General features: G+C 35.7%; 1 protein-coding gene across 1 annotated transcript in view; it reads left to right on the forward strand.

Moving 5' to 3' along the window:
• The first annotated feature begins 1214 nt into the window (after positions 1-1214).
• The window catches only part of LOC108741146, a 98925-nt gene continuing 72946 nt past the window's right edge, over positions 1215-27193 (forward strand). Inside the window, exons 1-2 of the mRNA XM_018475814.2 lie at positions 1215-1714; positions 16442-16483. The gene's annotated coding sequence lies outside the window, so the exon portion shown is untranslated. The remainder of the gene's footprint in view (positions 1715-16441; positions 16484-27193) is intronic.

The raw sequence follows: 27193 nt of genomic DNA on the forward strand, positions 1-27193 counted from the left end.
TAAAGTTGTGATGACTGTTATTATTAAAAGTAGCTGTCTTACTACTTACTGAGTCAAAACAGGTTTTAGATTTGACAAGTATTTTTAGTTTAACTCGAGTGCAGATATTGCATTGAACAGGAGCACAGAAGACGATATGGAAGTTAACAAGGAATAAACGTGATAGACTGGTAGGACTCCTTATGAGACATGAAGGGCAAAATAAAAGTGAACTAAAATGAATCACTTGGTTTTCATTGAAGTTTGTATTGAATTTTTGATGCGTTTCGCCTTTATTATCAAAAGTTGCACTCAGATTTCCTGTAAAATTGAAGTTTCAACTTGAATTGAATGTACTGAAGTTTTTTCACAAATGCGCACCTGGTACCTATCACTGAGTCAAAACAGGTTTTAGATTTGACGAATATTTTTAGTTAAAATCAAGTGCAGGTATTAGAACGAACAGGAGCACAGAAGACGACATCGAAGTTAATAAGGAATAGACGTGATAGGCTGGTAGGACAATTTTTCAGACATGAAGCGCAAAATAAAGGTGAAGTAAAATGAATCACTTGGTTTTCATTGAAGTGTTTATTCAATTTTTGATGCGTTTCGACTAGTTTCGACGTAGTTTTTTTTACATATGAGAGTCTGATACCTACTACTTACTGAGTCAAAATAGCTTTTAGACATGATAAGTATTTTTAGTTTAAATGAAGTGTAAGTGTTAGAAATAACAGGAGCACAGGACATGTTATGGAATTTAGTAAGGAATAGACGTGATAGGCTGGTAGGACACTTTGTCAGGCATGAAGGGCTACTTAGAGATGTATTCTTAGAGGCAGAAACAGGAGTTAAAAAGCAGAGGTATACACGGGGATTGAAGAGATAGAAAAGAGTGGAGGTGCGTGTCCAACCAGTCGTAGTATTAAGGATCTTATGACGATGCTGATGATGATGATGATGGTGATAAACAGTGTTTCTTTTTTCTGTAAAGTGGCAGTGTCGGTTAAACCTCTTGTAGATGACAACTGGTAGAGTAGAAGACTACAACTAGTATACTGAGCCGCTTACACCATTGCTCTACTTACTACAGCTACTACTCCTACTACTACTACTCCTACTACTACTACGCCGCTTTCGTAGTCTCATTCTCGTCGTAGTAGACGGCTGCATCGGCTGCCGTCGCAGTTTTAATTCATCACTTCGATCTCCCTTCTCTTTTCAAATTCAGTCGTGTCCTCGTCTGGAATGCATTTGTCTTGGCGCATCGACTCCGTACAATCGTACCTTCGGGGAGCACACGGCCAGCTATTGGCTGCTTCCGTTCAAAACAAACGACGCGTCGCGTCGGTTTCGATCCACGCTGCGAACGCCTGAAATTCGGTTCAGTGATTCAGTGTTTAGTTGTTTGTGAGACTTCGAACGGTTTGAGCTGTATCGCTCGCGTTCTAAAAAATTGTTATTGTTGATGCATATAAATAATCGAAATTAGGGAGACGTGAGAGTTTCAAACGTACGTTTTATGGTGAGTGTTGCTATTCAGTGACGAAACTGTTTTCGGAAACTGAGAGTAAGTTTTGTGTTTCGGCTACACCTAAAATCGTGTGTTGTTTACCTATTTTACGTGCTGAAACTGGAATTGTGTCTATTTGATGTGTGTAAAACATTAACTTTTTAACATTAGATACAGTAAGGATTGTCTATCGTTCTCAGATAAGAATTTATTATTAAGGTGAGTTGAAAGTTACAGGTATAGTGGATGCTGACGATTTTTTGCCAATAAACAACGATGCACGACTCGTTTGTTATTGATGTCGGCGTGCTGTAGGTATGGTTGTAAATAATTTAATTGTCATTGAAACTTCAAAGAAATACTTGTCGATGTCGTACTTATGCGTATGCATATACTTATAACAACTGATTCTTGAAACTTATTGGGACAGGCGCTCGTTTATATTTTGTTTACTTTCGAAGCAATTGACCCGCTACCTATTTTTTTCATGCTCTCCGCGTAACATGTGGCACTATATTTGTCGCTGAGCCTAAAATTAAGTTCAGTTATTTTCGAATTGTACGATTTTATACCTGTGCACTATTTTGCGAGCCTGGTACCTTTTTTTTGCGAAAACGTCTCTCTCGTGAACATCCACACGTCTCGTTCAGCCTTTTATCTCTGTAACCTTTTTTTTTGCAATGCTACACTTTTTGTCACTTTCGCCTTTCTCGCTCGAAGCATCTACGCTGCTTTTAATCGATTGTTTGTTTTTGTGCTTCAAGAATTTATGCGTCTAGTCGTTATACGAGTGGTGTTTCAAAATCTTTTACCGAAATGTGCAAACTGAAAAGCTCATGAATACGGGAGCCCTTGATTTAAGATTTCGCAGTCAACTGGGAACTTTTGTGATTTCAAACTCTTTCATGTAAATTGAAAACTCCATTGATACGAATTGTTAACACAGTTATTATTTATTTTCTTTTTCGAGTGCTACTAATCGGGTGTTTGTTATTTGGTTCGGCCATGATGCAATAAAGCGACGGTGTTACCCGGGCGTGTGTTTCACATTGTAAAAGGAAGGTCGTAGATATTTTAACCGCACCTTTGTAGCGTTTTAAGCATAATGTTTATAATTGTCTACTACCTATAATTAACTGAAAAAAACCGTTAATTTCTAACAATCCGAAGAACGAAAACCAGATAAGGTAGAACCTGTTAAGCCTGTGAATATCCTATTTCAACCCTTCAACTGTAGGTCTTATTTAGTCATATATTTGGCCCTACCTGAACCTTTTTATGAATTGCCCTATTAAGACTGATGATGCCTCATTTCAACCTTTTAACAGTATGCTTTATTTAGTCTGATCTGGTCCTAATGTGGACAATACATCGTAGCCCTATTCGGACGAAGTCTCCTTGCCTATTTAGGTCAAAGGATGTAGTCTAATCGGGGCTACGCAGGGCAGCCGAAAATCCGCACCGAGTCTGATTACCTGATTAGACCCAAATATTTTAAGACGATATATTTTTAACCCGGCTCATTTAGATAACTTGATCACGGTCAAAGGATGTAGTCTAATCGGGGCTACGCAGGGCAGCCGAAAATCCGGACCGAGTCTGATTACCTGATTAGACCCAAATATTTTAAGACGATATATTTTTAACCCGGCTCATTTAGATAATTTGATCACGGTCAAAGGATGTAGTCTAATCGGGGCTACGCAGGGCAGTCGAAAATCCGGGCCGAGTCTGATTACTTGATTAAACCCAAATGTTTTAAGACGTTACACTTTTGACCCGGCTCATTCAGATAACTTGATCAGGGCCAAATGGTATAATCTAACCAGGGCCACACAGGGGTAGCTCTATATCTGGACTCAGTCTGGTTGTCTGGCTAGATCAAATGGTTTGAGGCGTTACATTTTTGCCCTCAGCTTATTCCGATGACCTGATCAAAGCCAAATGATGTAACCTAATCAGGACTACACATGGTAGCCCGGTGTGGCCTTATATTTGGACTAGGTCTCGTGTGTAATTTCTTTTTAAATTTCCTCGTCGACAGATAATTTATGTTATTATTGTTTGCCACACCAAATAACAATTGGCAGATAAATTCTATTGTAGGAACAAACTGAATGTTGCGTGTGTCAGTGAATGGAGTTTTGTTTACAGATGAAAAGCGCTCCTGATTTTCCTGTTTTTTTTTTCGTTATTGTATTGTATAATTGTCCTTATTGTCTAGAGAAAAATCTAGCAAACGTAGTCGGTATGGCGGCGCTGGCGTCGTCCTCCTTGCCGCCTGGCTTCCCTCGACCCAAATGAAAATTATAGTGACGAGGCACTTTCGCACCCCCGACTGACGCGTCCCGCGTCGTTCCCCCGAAATCTGGGGCAAAGGATCTTCTATATATACATAATGACGGGTATTTATGTACGTGCATTTATCACTCGTCCTATTTCTCTCTTTTTTTTCTGTGAGGCACTTTTTTGAACGTCTGTTATTATTTTCTAAATGTAGAGACTCTGATATACGTATATGCATCGCAATAGCATTTTTTTATTGTTGTTATTATTATTCAATTGTTCATTGTTATTATTTCAATTTCAACCAACCCCTTGGCGAAAACAACTCTAAATGAAGAGGTATTAAGATATAAGGTAAATGTCTAGATGGTGGTGGGTGGGATCGAAAGAGGAGGTCGCCCCCACCACTGTACCATAAAAAGTTCGTGGCGGTCTTACCCCCATAAAAAGTTATGGGGGTTAGATGTGGGTGGGGGTAGGGGGGATCGAAAGAGGGTGGACACCTGAGTAAAACCCCATAAAAAATTTGCGACTGTCTCAGCCCCATAAAAAGTTATGGGGGTTGAAAGTTGATTATTTTGACAATTTTCATACACTATAATTCAAATAAAATTCAATAAAAAAAATATTTTCAAGCGGGTGGAGGTGGGGGATCGAAAGAGGGTGGTCACTTGAACAAAACCCGATAACCTAACCTAACCTAATCTACCCTATTGATAATGATATTTAAATGATGTTTTATATAACTTTCTCAATATTTTTATGTATTTTTCATTAGTTTTACCTTTGAATATTGTTTAAGTTTGACTATATAAATATTTACATGCCTAGAAATTTATAAAAATTGGCATATTTACTAACTTTGAACCCCCATAACTTTTTATGGGGGTGAGAACGCCACGAACTTTTTATGGTACAGTGGTGGAGGAGACCTCCTCTTTCGATCCTCCCACCCCTAACCTCGAAGGGGGTGGGGGCCATCATCTAGACCTTTACCAGAGATAATTTTAGACGTTATGAATTTCACTTAAATTTTGCAGTAAAACTTTGTTTTATTTGGTGTATATGTGACGGTGAAGTACAGAACCTCAAGGGCTATTGTGTACTCCTGTACGATAAGCGGTTTTTGATAATATTTTCGGGCCTATATGTACCTACATATTTTCTATAACATTAAAATTCAATTTATTATTCAAACAGAATTGTTAATCTACATAATAATACATGCTACAGTTGTTAGCTTATCTTGCGCGTGGTTTATTGTCGTCAGTTGTCGGTAAACGCGACCATGACTTTGACCTTGTTCAAAACAATTATCATTTCTATTGTGTTTGTTGGTTTATTTTAAAAAGAAACCATTATAGAGGCATTTCAAAAAGAAAACACTAACTGGACGACGTTGGTGGCAATTTTTGTTTAACTACAACTACTTATTAAATACTCGAACAATCGCAAAACAAATTGAAAAATCTGTCTGACAGAAAGATGTACGTTAAATTGTTTTTGTGCTTAAAAAATATGCAAATTTTAAATTCGAAAAGATGTGATGCTAATGTTAGGATTGTTAATTACTTTACGCCTTTTGATTAAGTGGCAATATGGGTCCTTTTGAAAGTTCTCAGAAATGATAAATTAGCACCGTAAATTGTTCCAAAAAACGACGAAAAAAGGCCCGTTTGCAGGACTAAACCTCCGAAATAGCGCCGAAATAGTACTAAAATAGCACCGCATTTCAGTAAACCGCCAAAAAAGCACCGAAAAACCGCCGTTTTTCTACTAAAAGATCGTTAGAACAGTACTCTTCTCGCATGAAAAACCGCCAAAAAAGCACCGAAAAACCGCCGTTTTTCTACTAAAAGAGCGTTGGAACAGTACTCTTCTCGCATGAAATAACAAAAACTGATTAATTATTAATTAACTTTTATTTATGTTATAAAGTATTAAAGATTCTGAATATTGTAACAACTATCATTATTATTTGAACTATTATTACTATTGTTAATATTATGATTAATGTTATTATTACTTATTTTATTATTGCTATTTTCATAATAATTATGTGGCTGTGCATTATATTGTTGATGATACGGCTGATAATAATTTGGGTTCGGATAATTATAATATTCATGATAATTTGAATACTGCGGAGGTACATGATGTAGGTTAAATGGAACGCTGTATGGCGATGGATATGAAAAATTTAATTGATTAGGATCATTAGGTGCAGGATAAGTAAAATTTGGAGATGTATGTTTTAATGATGATGTTGGTGTTGGTTCTGATGATGATGTGGGTGCTAGTTCTGATGATGATGCTGGTGCTGGTTCTGATGATGACGGTGGTGATGGTTCTGATGATGACGGTGGTGCTAGTTCTGATGATGACGGTGGTACTCGTTCTAAAGATGNTTCAAAAGTTATCCTACTGACATTAAAGTTAGTATACGTAATAATGCCCTCTAAATTATGACCTTCTTTCGGAAATGTAATATTTAAATTTTCAAAAGTCTGAGAAGTATTGTACATTTAAAAGAGAATATAAATATATGTATATTCATAAACATTAATATAAAATTTTTTTTACGACAAAAACCATCACTAACTATATCCTTATATCAATTTTAATTGATAAAAGTTATTAAATACTTTATGAATAAATTAATAATCCATAATCATTATTTTTGTATCTTGTGCTGTGTAGGAAGCCGTTTTCGGTGCTATTTTGGCGGTTTTTCGGTCGTTCTTGTAGACAGCCGTTTTCGGTGCTATTTCAGTGGTTTTTCGGTCGTTTTTGTAGGCAGCCGTTTTCGGTGCTATTTCGGTGCTTTTTCGGTCGTTTTAATAGAGGTATTTTGGTCGCATTTTAGAGTTTTTAATTTTTGTCGTATTCACCGGCGCTATTTCGGTGGTAAAATAGTAGTTTTTAGACATTTGGAGCTAATTCGGCGGTCTTTTAGTCTTTTTCATTTTTACTCGGGTTGTTACAAAAATTCAGCAGTTTGTAGTTCTAACCGGTTACTGGAAAATAGACGAAATGCCACACTAATATCAGGCTGGTACCACATATAGCGTAATACTTGAATGGCATTGAAAAGTATCGCAAGAGCTATAAATTGTCGATAATTTGTAGCTGAAACATTTTGTCCACCTTTGAGCTGATCAGCGAAAAACTTTTGGAGAACCGTCAAGCAGGCATTACATACTGTCATTCTCGAAATGGAAATATTGCAGAAAAACAGTGACAAATTAACGACAAATTATACAGTATTTCTCCACGTCATTTCAATTAAGAGATAGTGCTAGTTTGACGACTTCTCTCCATTTCTATTTCGAGATACGCTATGTGTAGTACCTGCCTGACGGTTTTCCAGTGGTTTTTTGCTGGACAGCTTGAGGATACACTAGACCAGATCTAACAGCATTTCTTTAAGCCATATCTATTTTGAGATAGATACGCTATGTGTTGTATTTGAACTGATGCTGCCTTGATTCAGGTCTAAAGGTCGTCTTTGGTTGGAGTTGCTTCCTAACGTTTCGCTAGCATTAGTGGCGAGCTTCTTCAGAGGTCCTTCCATCTCCGATGGTGGATGTGAACTGGTCTGATCTAATTTCCAGTGCCAATTCTAAGTAGGTGCCCTACAGGTACGTCCGTGCGTCCGGTCCTTTTTGTTTCAGGACGTATTCCGATGTAACTAGATGCCTTTCTCAATAGATAGTAGTTCTCGCTCACCTTTTCCGCGTGTGTGTGTTGTGTGTGTCTTTTAATTAACGGGGCGAATCAAGAAAAAAGGCTGTCGAGACGTTGTCGAACGCTGTTGGTATTAATCCCTTTCTGGCACTTTCAAGTCCGCAGAGAGAATCAGGTTAATATCACCAGCCCGATGCCCGATTGCTGCCGTCGAGATATTATCGCCTATCCCTTTCTATATACGTACGTACTCCTCCGTTGTGACCGATGTTGGGTGATTAGCACAAATTGAGAGTTATTTCAGAGGTTGCTATTGCACTTCACTTGGTCGAGAAATCTACTGAAACGGTGGTACGTCGTCCATTCTCACATCTTTAATTAAGTGCAACCCAGCGAAGGAAAAGTGATTTTTTATTTTAAAGTCATCCTAATTAACCGCTATCACTTCGCAATTCGAAATGCTGGTTGAGAAACCTTCAACACATTCCCGAGAGTATGGTTGACATGCATTAAACTGATTCGCAAACTAATAAGTATGGATAAATTCTGTAACATCATAAGTTTCCATGTCGCTAAAAATTAACGTCATCATTATCATCATCGAAAGGTTTCCAGCTCCATGACTGGTTACACATTTAGCTCCATTTCTCTCTATCTTGAGCCAATCTTCGAATCCAAATATTCCTTAGTCTCCATAACTCCTGCTTCTGCTTCTAATATGTCTCTCATGTTTAAGAAGGTATCCTACCATATCCTATTACTCCTTTTCACAAGACGCCCCACGTTTCAATAGGTGTTTTACCCACCTACAACTCCTTTTCCTTATAGGCTTCCCTAGAGCCCTCTGTTCTCCTAATACTACTCTTTTAATATAGCGCTTCACTGTCCAATAATTACTTTGTTAAATGTTGAAGGAAAACCCAATTGTTTTGAAAGGTAATTGCCTAGTGGAAATGACCGAGTGTAAAGATTTTTGCAATAAAAAGGGTCACAGCTTTGGTAGCACACCTGTGTATTTATATGTAGGTACCTTTCTAATTAAAAATACGAACCGGAGTGTTTCTGTATCTTTTTTTTTATGAATATTGCAGTAGTTATTTAGCATTTTATGAGTGAGACGGCTTATCGGGGCCTCTTTGAAGGACTCATTAAAACAGCGTCATAAAACCAATGCGATGGTTCGGATATGGAGGCCTGTGAAGTGTAATAAAAGAAGGTAGAGATGTTGGGAATATGTGGATGGGTAGTTTTCTGCTTCGTTTCTTTCGTGTATTGAGAGCCTGAATCGTGAACGATCATTCGACAGTAGCGTTCAAAAAGCGGTAGCGTCCTGATATTTTTAATAATAAAAATAAAATGTAAAATTTCGGGCTACTAACTTTATAGGTGTCGTAATACAGTTCTGTAAGGACTGTCCTGAACTCCTGTCAAAACTTTTTCAAATTTTGCGCAAATTGTTTTTTGTAGAACATTTTGCAAAATGTAATAACTTTTTATCTCTTTATTTTTTTTAGATATTAGAACCATTTTTCTATGATAAATGGGTGCGGCGAGAAGTTAGCACCCCGAAATTTCGTTTTTTATTAAAATTTTTAGGTTGCATGGTTTTATCATTTTGCGTTGTTCTGTTCTATTGTATGCAAAGATACGTTAAATAGTGGAATTTTTGGGCGAACACTTACCGAAGGCATGCGTTTTTTTGTCAATTGACGGTATTTCCTACGTTTAAAAAGTCACGTTTGTTCGTCTAAATCTGAATTGCTGTTTACGAAATTGATTGGAAATTGATGAAAATAACAACGAATATGTTTATTGTGCGGTAGTTGTGAGAAAATGCATAGCTTTACGAAATTCTTTACAAATTAATATTGTATATGCACGTCTGTCCCCAAAGTGGGATGCTTTTGGCTTAGTGAAATAAGTGTTTATTGTTAAGAAGTCGAGAGTGTTAACAAATATAAATTAATAGCTATATACAATATAAAGGGATATGGTAGAATAATAAAAAAGATATTTTCAATTATGATGTTCTCAGAAACAGTCATTTTTAGATGTAATAAACAACAGTTTATTCGACAACATCAACTTTACGTATTAATTCCACATTTGTAGGTAAATGTAGTTATAATAAGTTTGTATTTTAACCTATTACTGTTTATGTATTTTAAAACATTGTTAGCGTAAAACATATGTACGTACGAATGTGTTTATGCCTTTGTACTTAATGATATTCAATTAACTATCTGATATACAGGCGCAATTTTCGTAGAATTAATTTATATGCAATACGTATGATAATAAGAAGTAGCAATGTTGTAATTACGATTAGAACACGAAACAACAATTTAATTTTCGTGTTGTCCTAGCAGTCGTAATGGGAATTATATTGCGCTGGTCAATTTTCCTGCTGGGGCAAAGGAATGTACGACAAAATTTGTCGCTGCAGCCGGTTATTGAAAAATAGGCGAAAGACTGGCCCGATATAATTCTATACATATGGTGTATGTAAAATAGAAATTACCTAAAGAAATATTGTAAAGGCTATAATTTGTCGCTAAAAGATAGTACATCTACTCATTTTGTCGCTTGCCTTATCTTTCAGTTGAAAGCTATTGGAGAGTTGTCAAACAGGCAGAATGCACAGCGTGTCTAGGAATAGAAATCACTTAAAAAAAATACTATAAGAACTACCATAATTTGTCGTTAACACATAGTGCTTACCCATTTTGTCGTATCGTACAGCAATACTGACAAATTATGGTCCTTACAACAGTTTTTTCTCGAGATATGCTATGTATAGTCACACCTCTAATAGTTTTTTGTTGATCAGCTCGAGGCGACGAAAAAATGGTTAAATGTACCATCTTTCAGCGACAAATCAGTGACAAATTATTGTCCTTACAACATTTTTCTTCTCTAGATACCCTATGTATAGTCACAGCCTGACGATTGTAATAGGTTTTTGTTGATCAGCTCGAGGCGACGAAAAAAAAGTTAAATGTACCATCTTTCGGTGACAAATTAGCGACAAATTATGACCCTTTAGCATTTTTTTTCTCGACATACGTTATGTATAGTCACATCTTGACGACTATAATAGTTTTTCGCTGATCAGCTCGAGGCAACGAAAAAATGGTTAAATGTACCATATTTCAGTGACAAATTATAGTCGTTACAGCATTTTTTTATCGAGATACGTTATGTACTAATAGTTTTTCACTGATCAGCTCCAGGCGACGAAAATATGGTTAAATGTACCATCATTCAGGGACAACATAGTGACAAATTATAGCCCTACTCTACGTCATTTCTGTTTAGAGATTAGGGCTTGAAGTCAGACTAGCATTTCGTCTATTTTTGAGTAACAAATTTTGCGATTTCGTAAGAAATTAGCGACAAATTATAGTACATGCAGAAATGAGAAATGTAACTTTGCCTCATCATTTCTAACCTTTTTCTATCAACGATAATTAGATCATCTGCCTATAGTACCACATCTGAACGCTTCGCGGTGACGCCAGCATAAAAATATTGTCTGACTTTCAAACATTAAACATTTCATTTGTTAATTTCTATTGTGGGAGGTTCCCCGCTAAGAGAAACTTAATTTATTATTACGTTTTTTAGTTTTGCGACACATAAATGATTAGATGTATAAAGATGTTTTGAACGAGTTCGAGTCCTGCTGACTTTAACAAGAGTAATGCAATTAAATAATTTAAAAACGCAATAGAGAACGTGTAAAATATTGGCGGGATTCTCGCGTTCTATTTATCTTGTTGAATTCACTTTCTCTTGTCACTTTTGTTGTGCAGATACACCTTTCGCAATTTGCAAAAGACCTCTTTGATATTTATAGAGCAAAGAATAGCGCAGTAGGAATTTGCGAGTGAAAGTACCAGTATACATATTATGTATACCTACACCCGTTTTAAATTGTGTAAAATTATTGAGACATTATACATATCTATGTACGACAAAGTTATATTTCTTATTTCTAAAATATATCGTAATTTGTCGTTAACTTGCTACCAAATATAATAATTTGTCGGTCCAACCGGCTACTGGAAAATAGATTATGATGTAGAACTGATACTACATATAACATATTTCGAAATAGAAATGACGACGTAGAGAAATACTGTAGGGACTATAATTAATTTGTCGTTTTATGATGGTACTTTTATCCATTTTGTCGCTAGTCCGGCTGTCCCACGAAAAACGACTGAAGAATCGCCAGGCTGTACTATACTTAACGTAAATATTTTCCAATGAAAATAATTCACTTAAAATTGCAGTTGATGTTATGAGTTACAAAAATCGTAAAAGAAATATGTAACGAACTAATCTTGAAATGTGCCTGTTCGCTATTTTCGTTTCGACATTTAGGTGCACTTTATTTTTATAAAAGTATTAAGGTATATTATTAGATACGTACCTACACATATAGTTTTCTAGTAGATATTGAGTAATAGTGTATCTACAACGATGTTTTTTTGTGTAGTAGGTAGTACCTGCAGTATAATTTTAGAAGTTCAAGTATTAGCGACATTTTACTGTTTTGTTTGCTTCGTGCGTGGAGCTACAACAAATCATCAGTACATATTTCTTTGAATTTAAAATAGTAGCGTAACAAAAATGTAAAAATAAAATTGGGAATGATAGAAAAGTTGTAGCCAGTTACAACGTTGTAGGTATAAAAATTCTTTGATTTATTTTTATTTTTCAAAAAATTGTGGGACATGTTGGAATTTTGAAGGCGTCTACGGTCGACGTTTTGTAGTAATTAATGATAAGTTGGTTTTTTTGGGTTTATAGACTGATTGACGTTTCGTCAACAGCTATGGTTGATATCTTTAGTAGTGAAGAAAATGGGATCGATGAAGTAGTTCTTTTCATGCTTGACCGCTGTTTCGGCTTGTCATATGTCTCTAACAAAGAACGAACCCTTTATTTTTCATAGGATGATCTACCATCCTATTCCCGACTGGAAATATTAGGGCTGCGGTTCAGGTTCTATTCGGTATACCCATCTTTAAGTAGGGTCGGAATAAGATAATCTTAATTGGTCTGGATAGGGCTATTCTTAGTGGTTCAGGTAGGGTGTCCACATCAGGGCCGAATCAGGCTAAATAGGGTATAGCATAAAAGGATGTTGCTGCACAATCATGTATGATATCATCATCATAAGGTCGTCAGTCCTAAGACTGGTTGGACATGCACCTCCACTCTTTCCTATCCTGAGCTAATCTTCGCATTTCCCTAAAACTAGAACAACCCACATCCTTAACTATTTGCAAACAGTAATCTAATCCAGGTCTACCTCTACCCGTCCTAACTCCCGTTTCTTCCTCTGATATGTCTCTGACTAGACCTTCATGCCTGCGAAGGTGTCCTATCAACCCATCTCGCCTATTTCTTGTTGACTTCCATAGAGTTCTCTGTTCTCCTATTCTTTTAAATACCTCTTCAGTTCTACCTCTACTCCTCTTAATTCCTGTTTCTGCCATATGTATATGTCCTAGTAAATCCTGCCCAGATAAAAATATGGTTTGCTTTAATACATTTTCAGTATTTTTAAAAATCTTTTTCTAGTTGGCCGCATGCATTTGATTATAGTGTAACTAGCATTTCCTTTTGGTGTAAATAATATTAAAAACATTACTATAAATAACAATGATCATCGGTGAACGTAGTGCACCACATAAACAATTGCTTATTCGCATTCTGTCTTTTAAAACATTACATCACATCGCATTGTGTGCGAGAATAAAAATAGCGTTTCGTAAATAACGGAACCGAAAACAAACGTTAAACTTTCCCAGAACATAAAATTTTTAAGCAGAGATGCTATTTTATCCTGTTTTTGTTTGTAATTCAAACGTTCACTGTTGCAACGGTAAGGACATCCAAAAATATATGACGCCAACGTTAAGCTGCGTACAACGATGTGTACAGCAGTCATTGGTTTCTATCGTCAGAAGATTAAGTACGTGTAATTGAAGCGATTTTATTTACACGTACGTCTATTATTATATTATTAACCAACGTGCTAGAACATAAGATAGGTCAGGACGGAAGTAGTAGTAGTAGTAGTAGTAGGGTTATAAAGCAGATGATAGCGCAGGGTCGAGTTGCCTTCAATAAAAAGAAGTCACTTCTATGCTCGCGAACGGTTAATTTAGAAATTCGGAAAAGATTGTTAAAGGTGTATGTTTGGTGCGTGGCGTTGTACATGTGCGAAACATGGACAGTGGGCGCGGCGGAATAGAAAAGGATAGAAGTGTTCGAAATGTGGTGTTATAGGCGAATGATGAGGATACCGTAGATAGAGAAGGGTAGAAATGAAGAGGTATTAGAAAGAATAGGAGAATAGAGGACTCTATGGAAGTCAATAAGAAATAGGCGGGATAGGTTAGTACGATACCTTCTCAGGCTCGTAGGTCTAGTCAGAGACATATTAGAGGCAGAAACGGGAGTTAGGAGGAGTAGAGGTAGACCTACATTAGATTATTGTTCACAAATAGTTAAGGATGTGGTTTGTTCTAGTCTTAGGGAAACGTGAAGATTAGCTCAAGATAGAAAAGAGTCTTAGGACTGACGACCTTATGATGATGATGTGCCAGAACTAGGTATATTTTGGTAATTTTGCAAGAAACCATGACATTTTTGGAAGGACATCTTATTCTAAAAAATTATACCACCTACGAGGTTATTAAAGGTTGTATTATATATTTTGGCTTTGAAAAAAAGATGTCCGACAGTTTATACCAGGGGTCTGCAATGCCCCTTAACCTAGTACGCGGGTTATTAACTAGTCCTTGAGTTATATATCAATTGGCTGTTAGATTCGTGGGCATATCACGCTGCCAAAATTCTGATGTGGGTATTCTAGAGCATCTCTTCTAGCTGGGCTACTACGGTTTACGTTTCGTACTCTTGGTAAGTCTGCCCTTGGATAATATGTGTTCCCCCGTAATGGATCAGGCTGCTTATCTTACATCTTCTCTGCTCTACACACTTCACGTCGTAACTCCACCCTAATGGGTTAGGTTACCCTCAACTTTGTAATCTTGTCTGATGCTCACCACTCTGGCAGGACTTATATCGCCCAGGACATGGGTAAATGAGGAGTGCTGACTCTTTGGCGGGGTTCCCCTGTAATTGACAATGAAAGTGTGATAGCAGTGGGATTGTGTCCCTTGTGTCGGTAGGGACTGTTCTTTTCCCCACGCCTGTGCTGGGCTGGTAGCACGTTTGCAGAAACCCTGATGGCCTACATGATTCACAAGACGCTATAGCTCGCGATTCTCTCTCTATAATAATGCAACGGAATGGCGAAGCGATGGCAGCAACGTGTATTCAACTGACTGCATTTTTATTCGCGACTGCATTCCTTTTCCACTACCGGCCAAGGAATTCCCCTGAGGCTCACGAGTATTGTGTGTGCGAGCATGCCGTGTAAAGAAACACAAACACACACATATATTTCGATACAGTACAAAACAGCATCAGGAGACCGATCTAACGCCAAGTTGAAATATCTATGTAAAGAAAGCAAAATAAAAATCGATAATTAGATTTCGGTAAGGTAAAAACCTCTACACCGTCTAAAAATTAATCATTGGATTATCGACGATTATCATCGGGACGTTCGGTGTTGTGCGTTGAGCTTTTTGAGCGCCGCCAAAATTTTCGAGTGATATTAACTGAATTAATTAGTGAATTGATTATTTGCTGTTAGAATTGGAGGACCTTATTTATATGTCATTTATTCGTAAACATTGATCACATTAAACGTAATAGTCGTACTGATTGCTATGTGCTTTGAGAGAGAACTGCTCCATACATCCGCAAAGAACGCCTGACAAGGACTATACTCTGTCAACTTTCATATCCTATTGAACTTTTTCTAAATATGAAGACCGATAAACAATTACGCGATGTAGACAAGGAAGTACGTACCTCTCTAGTCTATAATCCTTCCAAACCAAACAGGATTTTCATAAAATTTATATAGGAAATAGTCGAGTAGTCTTACCTCATAGCATTTTGTTTTGTTTACGTTTGCAACAATAGCGATTTATTTGTCGGCAAGCTTTCACCCACTAGAGGTCACGGTAGTTCTCGTTTCTATTTTTTTTTTGTTGTTGTACTTCCATGTACGTGTGTATCATATGCATAGATAGGTTTACATGTCGAAGGCATGCATGCATGTATGTGCTGCCTACATATACGGACATGTTTTAGTAGCAATCTATGTACCCACAACATGGATCTGATACATTCCTATAATAGGTGTAGGTGATTGCGCTTTGCATTGTTTGTTTACACAACGTTATACTATAAATATCTAGCCTCGCTTCGTTTGCTATGGAATATCTCTTTGGTTTCCTAGATAGTCATTGTCCATAAAATACGTACCTATAATAGTATAATAGACTTGTTTTTTGCTGATTTTTAACATGTAGTATGTGAAACAGATCTTATTACAAGTACTTATTTCGTCATAAGTATGTACAGATAATTTAGAATGCCATGAACCCAAGCCTTAACATGGGCGGTGACAAAACTTGTCATTCTTTATTGTCCACTTGGGGTTCTATACCTGGTTGCAAAGCGAGACACATGATTGCAATCAATAGAATAACAGCTTAGCCATTGTTTTCCAAATGTATCTTATGAGTACAATAAGACCCCTCACCCCTTGCGCATCTGAAGGTTCCTGTCATTCTAAACTACCTATACATGCCTTTAGCAATAATATGGATTTAAAAACGTAAAATTTGTTTTTGTTATGTTGAAACCTTTGCACATCTTCTGCCTTTGATATTTACAGAGCCGAAAAAGTTCAATTTTAATTTTACATGGGGTGTAATTATCTTAAATACATTTATTTTTAAATATTTTTACCTTAAATACCAGTCAATTGAAAAATGTTACCTACTATAAAATGTTCTTACTTTGTTCCAGGTTGAAGAAAATTCGAGGACCACATATTCATTTCCTTATTTGGTGAGTTTACTTATTATATTTTTTTTGTATAGAAGCGAAAACTGTCGATGCAGTCGCCAATCGACCTATAAAGTTCAATTAAAATTAGTTTGGTATAAATTTTACGTCGTTAGTACAAAAGGTATTTTCGTCGAGAGACATTTTGCGGGGATCGTTTTTAAAAAGATTGTATTTATCTGGGAGTTCGATCGTAAGGAACATTTTAAATTATCCCCAACAGTTAATGATATAAATGCGCGCAGTAGGCGACGTCGGAAAAATTATTTTCGGGGTCTTTTGCCATTAGTCGCCCTCCGAATGGTATTAATGCCACCATTTTCGACGAAAATCAATAAATCCGCCGAGGTTTTCCTATATAGAGACGGCTTTCCAATATTGTTTCCCGTTCGCTTTTGAACCGCTTATTCCCCAACGGTCAAGGGACGTCTGCTCGGTTACGTTTATGGAATGAATAGGAAAATATGGGCTGAATATCAGACCCGAATGCGTTGGAATATACATTTCTATGTTCAGTGTTTCTCGAATAACTTTCTCAACTTCTGCATCCATTGAATATCATCTATTCGAACTATAATAAAGATTATTCTTCGTTATTTCTATTCTACATGTATTCGTTTGAGCAATCCAAATAAGAAACTTAGTATTAATAACCTACGTCCACGAATATCAAACCGGTACGACAATGTTATGATTTGTCTCTAATTTGTTACCAAATTCAATAATTTGTCGCTCCAGGTGGTTATCACAAAATAGACAAAATGTTAATCTAATATCAAGCTGGGAATAGACATAGCGTATCTCGAAATGGAATTGTCATATAGAAATACTGTAAGTGATGCAATTTGTCGCTGGAGGGTGATGACACCTCTACTTATTTTGTCGCTACTGGAACTGATTAGTATAAAACACATAGAGATCCGTCAAGCCACTACCTACGCATCTCGAAATAGAAATGGCGTAGAGAAATACTTTAAGGTCTATAATTTGTCGCTATAACATGGTTCTACACCATTTCTATTTCGAGATACGCTATGTGTAGTAGGTACCATCTTGTCGGCTCTCCAGTTGTTTTTCTCTAGACAACTGGAGATCAGACTAGCGACAAAATGGGCAAAAGTACCATCATTCAACGACAAATTATAACCCTTACAGTGTTTTTCTATGTTGTTTCTATTTCGAGATACGCTATGTATAGTATAATCTTGGCGGTTGTCCTGTCGTTTTTCTCTGGACAACTAGAAGATAGAACCGCGACAAAATGGGCAAAAATACCATCATTCAACGACAAATTATAACCCTTACAGTGTTTTTCTATGCCGTTTCTAATACGACACGCTATGTATAGTATCATCTTGGCGGCTGTCCTGTCGTTTTTCTCAACTAGAAGATAGACTCGCGACAAAACGGGCAAAAATACCATCATTCAGCGACAAATTATAACCCTTACAGTGTTTTTCTATGCCGTTTCTAATACGACACGCTATGTATAGTATCATCTTGGCGGCTGTCCTGTCGTTTTTCTCTGGGCAACTAGAAGATAGACTCGCGACAAAACGGGCAAAAATACCATCATTCAGCGACAAATTATAACCCTTACAGTGTTTTTCTATGCCGTTTCTATTTCGACATACGCTATGTATAGTATCATCTTGGCGGCTGTCCTGTCGTTTTTCTCTGGACAACTAGAAGATAGAACCGCGACAAAATGGGCAAAAATACCATCATTCAACGACAAATTATAATCCTTACAGTATTTCGCAATGTCATTTCTATTTCGAGATACGCTATGTGTAGTGCCAGTTTAGCGGCTCTCCAGTTATTTTTCCCTGGACTACTGGAGAGCAAACCAGCGACAAAATAGGTAAAAGTACCATCTTTCAGCGACAAATTATAGCTCCTACAGTATTTTCTATGCCGTTTCTATTTAGAGATACGCTGTGTGTAGTACCATCTTGGCGACTCTCCTGTCGTTTTTCTCTGGAATACTGGAACATAGACTTGCGACAAAATGGGCAGTGACAAATTGTAGCCCCTACAGTATTTCTTAACTTGATTTCGACTTCCGGCTGAAGTAACATATTTTTGAATTTGATATACTTTCTTCGCTTATTTTGTCATCGCAGTACTACTGAAGATGTCAGCCGCAGTTTCCAGTATCTAACCATTCATTTATCCTTTGGGCCCAATAATAATTCTACTTAGGATTTCGATAATGAAAACCTATGTTCTTATAGCGTTTTATGTTTTTATACATTCTTGTGTAATATTCATTATGGAATAAGATCGTTTCTTTACAAAGTTGATAATGTAATTAGATCGTATTTTCGTGATTGGATCGTTTGTCAGTTCTTTAATGTAGAATATATTGTTTCAAATTAAAGTAATTTTGTTACGGGTACATGTATAATAATTATTAAACACGTGCGCTGTTTTAATGGAATGGCGTGTGTTATTAATGCCAATATTCGTTTTATTCTTTGCGGACATATTTATATGATCACGTGTTAGCACTTACTTCTTAAGGCAGATATAATACCCACGTTTCTTGTTTGCATGGAAATTGTTCCTTAGTGAACCAACCGAGCGAGATCGTGTTGTTTTTCTCATTATCGCGAATGTTTAGAATTACGAAAATTTTTCTTGGTTGAGTAATAAGGTGAAATGACGCGTTTTAAAGGACAAAATCGTAAACAACTCTAAAAATAGCCCGCAATATTTGAAGATGTAAAACGTTAATTTGTATAATATATGTACTTGAATACATACGTGTTTGTATTATATTATTAAACTGTTTGGGGAATGCATAAAACAGAAAACGAAAGTTTGACTCGCGCTGCCAAACTCGCGATTGAAAATTATGGTCTGGTCATGCAAATAACAATTATTGTTACTAAATAGTAGTAAAATCCACAGAAAAAGAAGCATAAGCAATTGTAATACTTACAAAGGGAGTAAGGGTATAAATTCTAGTTAAATAGCCTGTTTTGTAATTGCAATAAAAGTAAATATAAACTGCGTTCAAACGATTTCAAATCGAAGACGAAGTTTTATTTAAATGTATTTAGCTTCTTAAGTCATTAACATGCTTATTCGAAATTTGCCATAACATTTTGTAAATTTATTTCATTTGTTAAGAGTTTAGGGTGGCTATTCCATAGACCACCTACAGCGTAAGCTCTCTTTGAGAAAGCTCGGGAAATCTTTCGCATTTTCTTTTACCTTTTTGTAATGAGAGTAAAGTTACAGAATATCAAGTATATCACAAAAGCGTGAAAACTGTATAGGGTAAGTTTTTTTTTTGGCAAACGTTGATTTGTTGGTTTTGGATTAATAAAAAATTCTGATTAGCTCCGATTCTTTATTAATTGTTGAACAAGGTGACGTAGGGGTAATAAATTGAATTATTGTTATACATAAAACTATATAAACAGATCCTTTATTAACCGTAATCGGATGTATTTTCTTAGTTACTTTAAAAAAATTGTATTAGTCGTGCATATTAAAATTATTTTTTGACGTCCTTGTTGGTCTAAATGACTAAGGGCAAAGTCATAACCAAATTAGCGAGGAAGCGGGTTATCTATCGCAAATATCGCTGACGCAAAATAGTTTCAACACAATGCGTCTTGTTCTTCTTTTGGCAAAAAAACAATACACAATCGTTTTGTGTCGCCAACGGTTTTATTATTGAACAATGTATTGTAATAATTTTAATGACGCTTAGTTGTTTGGAATGTTTTTAATTCAAATGCGTCATTCGGGAGCTCCTTACAGAACGGCGCTGTCCTCTAAAGGGGTTGATTTTTCCCATATAAAATCTAAATTACTTTTTATGGTTAAACCAAATTTAAAATCTGTGTGTCGACCGTTTTGCGAATAATCTTGTTAGTCCCTAATGTGGGTACCATATCTGAACCACAGCAGTGGGTACTCTTATCTTGACCAAGTCTGTCTGCCCGATTAGGCCCGAATGTTCTAACGTGTTACATTACCCGGGTCCTATTAGAAAGCAGGTTTGCTGGATGGGGTCCCAACTGCAGCCCTAACAAATTTTCAGTCGAATTACTATAATAATTTTGTGGAACTATACCAAATAGTAAAAAGGTACTTTTTATTATGCGTCTTGTACTACCAAATGAATTTTCTGGGTCTGGTCGAGCTCGTCGCCGTATCCGTTGTGTTATTGGACTGGACCACATGAAGTATCTCTTCGGATTGCGTCCATTTACGAGGGGAATCCCATGATTTCAGACAGGTAAGTGAGCTGTAGTCAAATCAGCTAATTCTTCAGAAATTTAATGTCGCAAAATCGTTCCGATGCTTTCCATTGCAAAATCGTTTATAACAAAACTTGATAGCGAAAAGGATCTGAGGATTGAATTAGTTTTCAAGAATCAACTGTTTCCTTTCGTCATAAGTCGACACTGTTCCTAACTATCACTTTGCGTACATGTACATGTACATGAATGTAGGAACAACCTGTTTTATTAATTAATTTGCAGCAATAAAAAGGCTTAAGTCCATTAGAAAGGAACTTTTTGTATAAAAAGAAACTATAAGTGATGTAAATTTCTTTTATCTGTTTACCAGTTTTACTATCTTTTATTGTGTTGGGTTGGGCATTTTTTAAAAGTATTGCTGTCAGAATATCAGGGATTACCAGCAGTTGCGAAATATGGATTTTTGAAGCCAGTTGACATTCTCTGATGTAGCGTGTGGACCTCATGTGAGGCAAGCCGATAGAGGGATTTCCCCGTGGATTCCTTATGTGGTACAATTACGAAAACATCAAATATAGGAAGTCTTATAGGCAAATTTGTGATTGTGTGTTAGTTTTTTATATAGCGATTTTTTACGATCCCGTTTCGTAGAGGATGAGAAAGCTAAAAATTGATGAATTTTGCTTTAGGTAATTTATAGACAGCCCCATTGGTAATTCTTTTATCAAAAAGGTACCAGCCTTCGATAATAATTGATTTTGCGAGCTGAAACAATATCTGTGAAAATCACTATTCGAAATTACATAACACGGCAGTGGCTAATGTCAAAGCAAGATTAATGAATTCGGTGATAGGGTTGTGCTGTTTTTGATCACACACACCAGTGTATGTCAACCGAACACTTTTCTCACCCTTCGACTCCTCCGCAACCCCCCACCGTCATCCCCCACTGCTGCTATCCTACCACAAAATCAGCTCCGTCATTAATCATTTTTAATAACGCGGCGCCTATTTGCAGGTGTAATAAATGTAGAGGGCGCACTTTCGGGTTATGATGCAAACATTTATAAGAAGGTACCTTTATTATCTACCCCTTCTTCCCCCATCACTGATGTAGGTTCTCAATTTTGGTAGTTACAATTAATTACACGGCGGTACGTTAATGGGTTTTGGTCACGAATGTATTAGAAAATGTTTTCGATATTTTTCGACTAAAAAAAGGTTTTGTGATAACAGAAACAAAACTTCAAAGTCAGTCTTATTAATTCAAGAAGATTCTATGATTTTCGTATAGAGTGAAATTTTTATACAGTAAAAGCTCTTTATTCAGTAGGTTTACGTTCCATAAATATGCCGCGAAAACAGAAACCGTGGATATGATATGGTAATTAGTATGGAATCATAAGGGATACATTCTAAGATTCCAAAATAAAACCAATATGTTTCAAAATAAAATTAATGTATTGAGAAATTCGCAATTAAAACATAGTCAGATGATGCCGATATATTGAGGGGATTCGGTAGTACATACGCCGTAGAATAAAAACATGCTTATCGGTTCTAGATATCATGAGTTTAATGTTTGGAACAGAGATTTGAAATTTTGTAGTAATATAGATAAAGCTTTGTTCTAAAGCCTGTCGAAGGCCATTTTTTATTTTTTAATTTCTATTGAAGATACGTGTCCTGCAAGAAGCATCAACTTTAAGCACTTGTAAAAGCTTTTAATGACCATATTATTGAAAACTAAAAACGTACCGAGTTAGTGTGAACCTTTGTCTGTTACCATACAAAAAATCACATATTTATCTCGCAGCGTTAAATCACAATGTTTAGAATAGAAACCCATATTTTCGGAAAAATTCACACTACGCACGCGCGGTCTATTGCGGTCAATCCCCTAAATAAATGACACCGAATCCTTTTCTATTTACCGATTGCATCCGCGAATAATGAAATTTTTAGCCGCGAATACAGGAACTGGGTTGCAATTTTTTCACCCGCGTATAAGGAAACCGTGAATAAGGAACTTTTACTGTAGGTCAAATATAATCGATTATAACCCAAAATGGTCCTATAGTTTAAGATATTTTTATAAACATTTAATAGAAATGGTTCATCAGCAATTCTAAATGAATTGAAACAACTATGGCCTACTATTCTATTGACGTATGAACCGTAAGTGTTCTTTAATTCTAACGTTAATAGGTGTACTGGTTTGGCCTTTAGAAGTTGAAAAAACTTTGAACTGATGAATAATGGCCTTGCGATGATAATGAATAAATTGTATTACCGCTATATTTCTCGAACGCGGATTAGTTGAAGTGATTTATTAATCTGAGGTGGAATTAATGGTTTTGGTTAATGAGTGCAAGAGAAATAGAGACAGACAGACAAGGGCAGACGACAGACGCGTAACAATCGAGGTTTCTTTGTTTCTCCGATAAACGAAAGTAAGGCCAACTAGGTTGATTGGTTCCATTTGTTTGTTGCTGTTGTTATTGTTGGTGGTTGGTTTTTCTCTTTCTTTTGCTTGTTGCAGGTTTATGTTCCAAGAATACACATGCATACATATGTATGTAATTCGATTTGCAGACACAATAAGACACAACATGAATTACACACACGGGAAAATGTTGTTTATCGTTTAGTGATTACCTATTAAAGGTTTGCTGTTGAAGACTCGGCACAAATTTTATAAATTTTAATGATGGTCGAACTGCCTACCAGAAAGTTCATCCTGAATAATCACGTTAGAATATTTGGAAGGTTTTTGATCATCTATTTCTATTTTAACACTGATAATATCAATTAATTTACCTTAATTTAGTAAGAATTATAGTTGGAGAAAACAGTAACTAAATGACCAATGGTTTTCTTCTGTTTTCTTGGTTTTTGGTATGAGATGCGGACGACCAAAGTGAAGAATATGAAGACTGTAATATATCGATTTATAGAAAAAGTTAATGGTGATTAATTCATAATACATATCTTAACGGTTTGCAATATTTATGTAAAATACAAAGAGGCAATTAATCAAAACTAACCGAAAAGTAGATGTTTCAAAATTGTGCCACAATTATTAAATCATTATCGGATCGAATAAAAGCATTTCCCAATGATTAAACATTAGATGACGTATGAGTATTTGGAGGCTAAATTATTTATTAAACAGCTTGATCGACCCTAATTTAATCTCTGTTCAGCTACTATGCTATTTCTTGGTGACTCTTGCGTTAACTAGGGTAAAGTTAAATTTAGCTTCATTTACTATCGGATAAACTGATAATTAGAACGTGTTATGTTATTTAAATAGCAGCGACCACTTTCGTGTCTCTCTGTTTCTTCTGGGTTCGATTTAATAGTAAGCCTATACAGGGTGTTTCTGAAATAAGTAGCAAACATTAACTAGATGCAATAAGATAACGCACTATGGTGAGTAATACAGTGCGAATCCGGCCCTGTGCGTGAATTTGCAACGTACCTATCGAGAAATTGCGATAACAACTAAGCAGCTACATCGACGGAAAATGTAGACAGTGACGGTTGTGAAATGACTAATATAGTAAATATTGAAATTTTTTTATGTAAAGGAATAAATAAAAAAAATTTATCGCTGGATTTGCTAGATTTAGTCCTGTTAATATATATTAGGGGAAGAAATATGAAGTTATAATAAAAATAAAATGTAATGTACTTGTATATAACGATTTTTAAAAGGGAAAGGTATGAATGTGCGCATGCTATATAGATACCTACTAAGTACATATTATTTATACATGAGTGTATTTAATATCGTGCCTTGCTATATAAAACTGATCACGTTTCCGTACGTATTTTTTGCATTGAAATTGCTAGATCGTAATTTCCTTATCCCGATTCTAATGTGCATATACGTACTTACGTAACCAATACATAGCTAAGGATGAAGTTACCTTGTTAAGGTCATTCATAATCCTTAACTAACAATACAGTCAGTCAATATGATTGGTATCGCAAAATAATACTTTAAATGAATGAAATTCGCAGTTTGTTATTTTAAGGAAGAAACAATCTAAACGCTTCGACGTCCTTCGCTTTCGGTATCCTTGGTGGTGACGTGAGTGAATCAAAACTAATCACCTACTCAACCGTTGTGTTTATTTTATAAATAATTGTTTTTATAGTTTATGTGTAAATTGTAGTTTCACTTAACTTACTTACATTTTAAAAGAAAAAATGAGAACAACAGCGAAAAAGTAAGTTTGTAATAAAGAAAATTGTTACATTTTCCTAATTGGATGAATTTTTAAAATCAATTAGTTGTTTCGTTAATTGCATCCGGCAAACTTGCAGCACCTCTTGCGTCATTTTCATCGTAAATTATGAAAGGGTAAAAGTAGTTCTTCGAATATTAAAATGTAAAGGTCAGTATAGAAAAAACTGATCAATCTCTGCTAAAAAAATTGATTTTTAATTTAACAAGGCAATTGTCCTTACGACAACATTAGTCATCTACTCTGCTTTCTACATATAGGCATTAGTTTCCGTTGGTTGTGGTAACATTATGAAAAGAACGGCTAGAGGCACTTGGATTTATGAGTAACTGTAGATACTAATAAACGTTAAAGTATTGCACATATTAGGTAGGAATGGTTACATGGAGTTGCTGTTAAGAAATAACCTTGTCTAGGTGAATGTAGGCAGTTGGCTTGTTTAATTGATGTTTACATCTTTTAAAGCTTTTGCATAGTAATACATAATATCTGCAGCAATGTTTTTTTACCATTGTTATCGTTAAATAAAGCTGAGCGTTTTTATAAACTCCCTATGCCTGTAAAGAAACAAGTTGAGTAGGGATTTGGATTCATCCCATTGTCGTAATTGTGTTTTAGACTCAATTGTTAAAAATTTTATTCGTAATGTTCGACGAAGATGTACCTAGAGGTCGCCTATTTCCGTTATCTAAGAAGTTAGATAACTCAAGACGGAAAAAACGGTAAGAGATAAATAAAATAAAACATCGAGATCAAATTACAGATAGGATGATACGGAAGGTTAGTTGGGAAGAAATAAGAGTAAAGAGAGAGGCAGAGGAAGTCCTAGATTATTTTCATATTAATTAAGGACATGAGATGTTCTAGTCTTCCTATGTACGCAAGTAACATATNTTAATTAATTTATAGCTTAGAATATAATTCACGTTTAATGAACGGATTAAATTTACGATTACACTTTCACCGCATAAATATTATCTGTATATGTATGTAGTGTACGTTCCTATTCAGACCTGCATTTTCTTAGTTCCTCATCCGGAGGACTCTAACAAACGACCTTAATAAGAACATTCTGGTATGTTCGCATATTCTCATAATGTTCACACCCTTAATATAATAGTCCCATTTCGAATAACTCAGGGCTGTAAATATCCCTTTCACATAGAATCACGCGCATATTACAAAACCCATTAGCTACCTGCCACCAGGAAGTTATGGATGGATCACTTATTCGGATGAGCTTAGAGAAATTATTCCCTGATCAGAAATTATTTAAAACGTTATTGAGGTTTGGAAAGTGTGTGTTTTTTAGATGTTTGGAGACTGCGTTTCTTTACATCAAAAGATTAGTATGTTTAGATTTGCAGATGATATAGTAGTATTAGCATCTAGCAAGGAGGAGTTACAGATAGCTTTAAATAAAATATAAATAAAAGTAAAACAAAAATACTGGTATGCATAAGATTTGCTAGATTTAGTCCTGTTAATATATATTAGGGGAAGAAATATGAAGTTATAATAAAAATAAAATGTAATGTACTTGTATATAACGATTTTTAAAAGGGAAAGGTATGAATGTGCGCATGCTATATAGATACCTACTAAGTACATATTATTTATACATGAGTGTATTTAATATCGTGCCTTGCTATATAAAACTGATCACGTTTCCGTACGTATTTTTTGCATTGAAATTGCTAGATCGTAATTTCCTTATCCCGATTCTAATGTGCATATACGTACTTACGTAACCAATACATAGCTAAGGATGAAGTTACCTTGTTAAGGTCATTCATAATCCTTAACTAACAATACAGTCAGTCAATATGATTGGTATCGCAAAATAATACTTTAAATGAATGAAATTCGCAGTTTGTTATTTTAAGGAAGAAACAATCTAAACGCTTCGACGTCCTTCGCTTTCGGTATCCTTGGTGGTGACGTGAGTGAATCAAAACTAATCACCTACTCAACCGTTGTGTTTATTTTATAAATAATTGTTTTTATAGTTTATGTGTAAATTGTAGTTTCACTTAACTTACTTACATTTTAAAAGAAAAAATGAGAACAACAGCGAAAAAGTAAGTTTGTAATAAAGAAAATTGTTACATTTTCCTAATTGGATGAATTTTTAAAATCAATTAGTTGTTTCGTTAATTGCATCCGGCAAACTTGCAGCACCTCTTGCGTCATTTTCATCGTAAATTATGAAAGGGTAAAAGTAGTTCTTCGAA

Source organism: Agrilus planipennis, unplaced genomic scaffold (assembly GCF_000699045.2).
Source record: "Agrilus planipennis isolate EAB-ADULT unplaced genomic scaffold, Apla_2.0 scaffold237, whole genome shotgun sequence".
Taxonomy (NCBI): Eukaryota; Metazoa; Arthropoda; class Insecta; order Coleoptera; family Buprestidae; genus Agrilus; species Agrilus planipennis.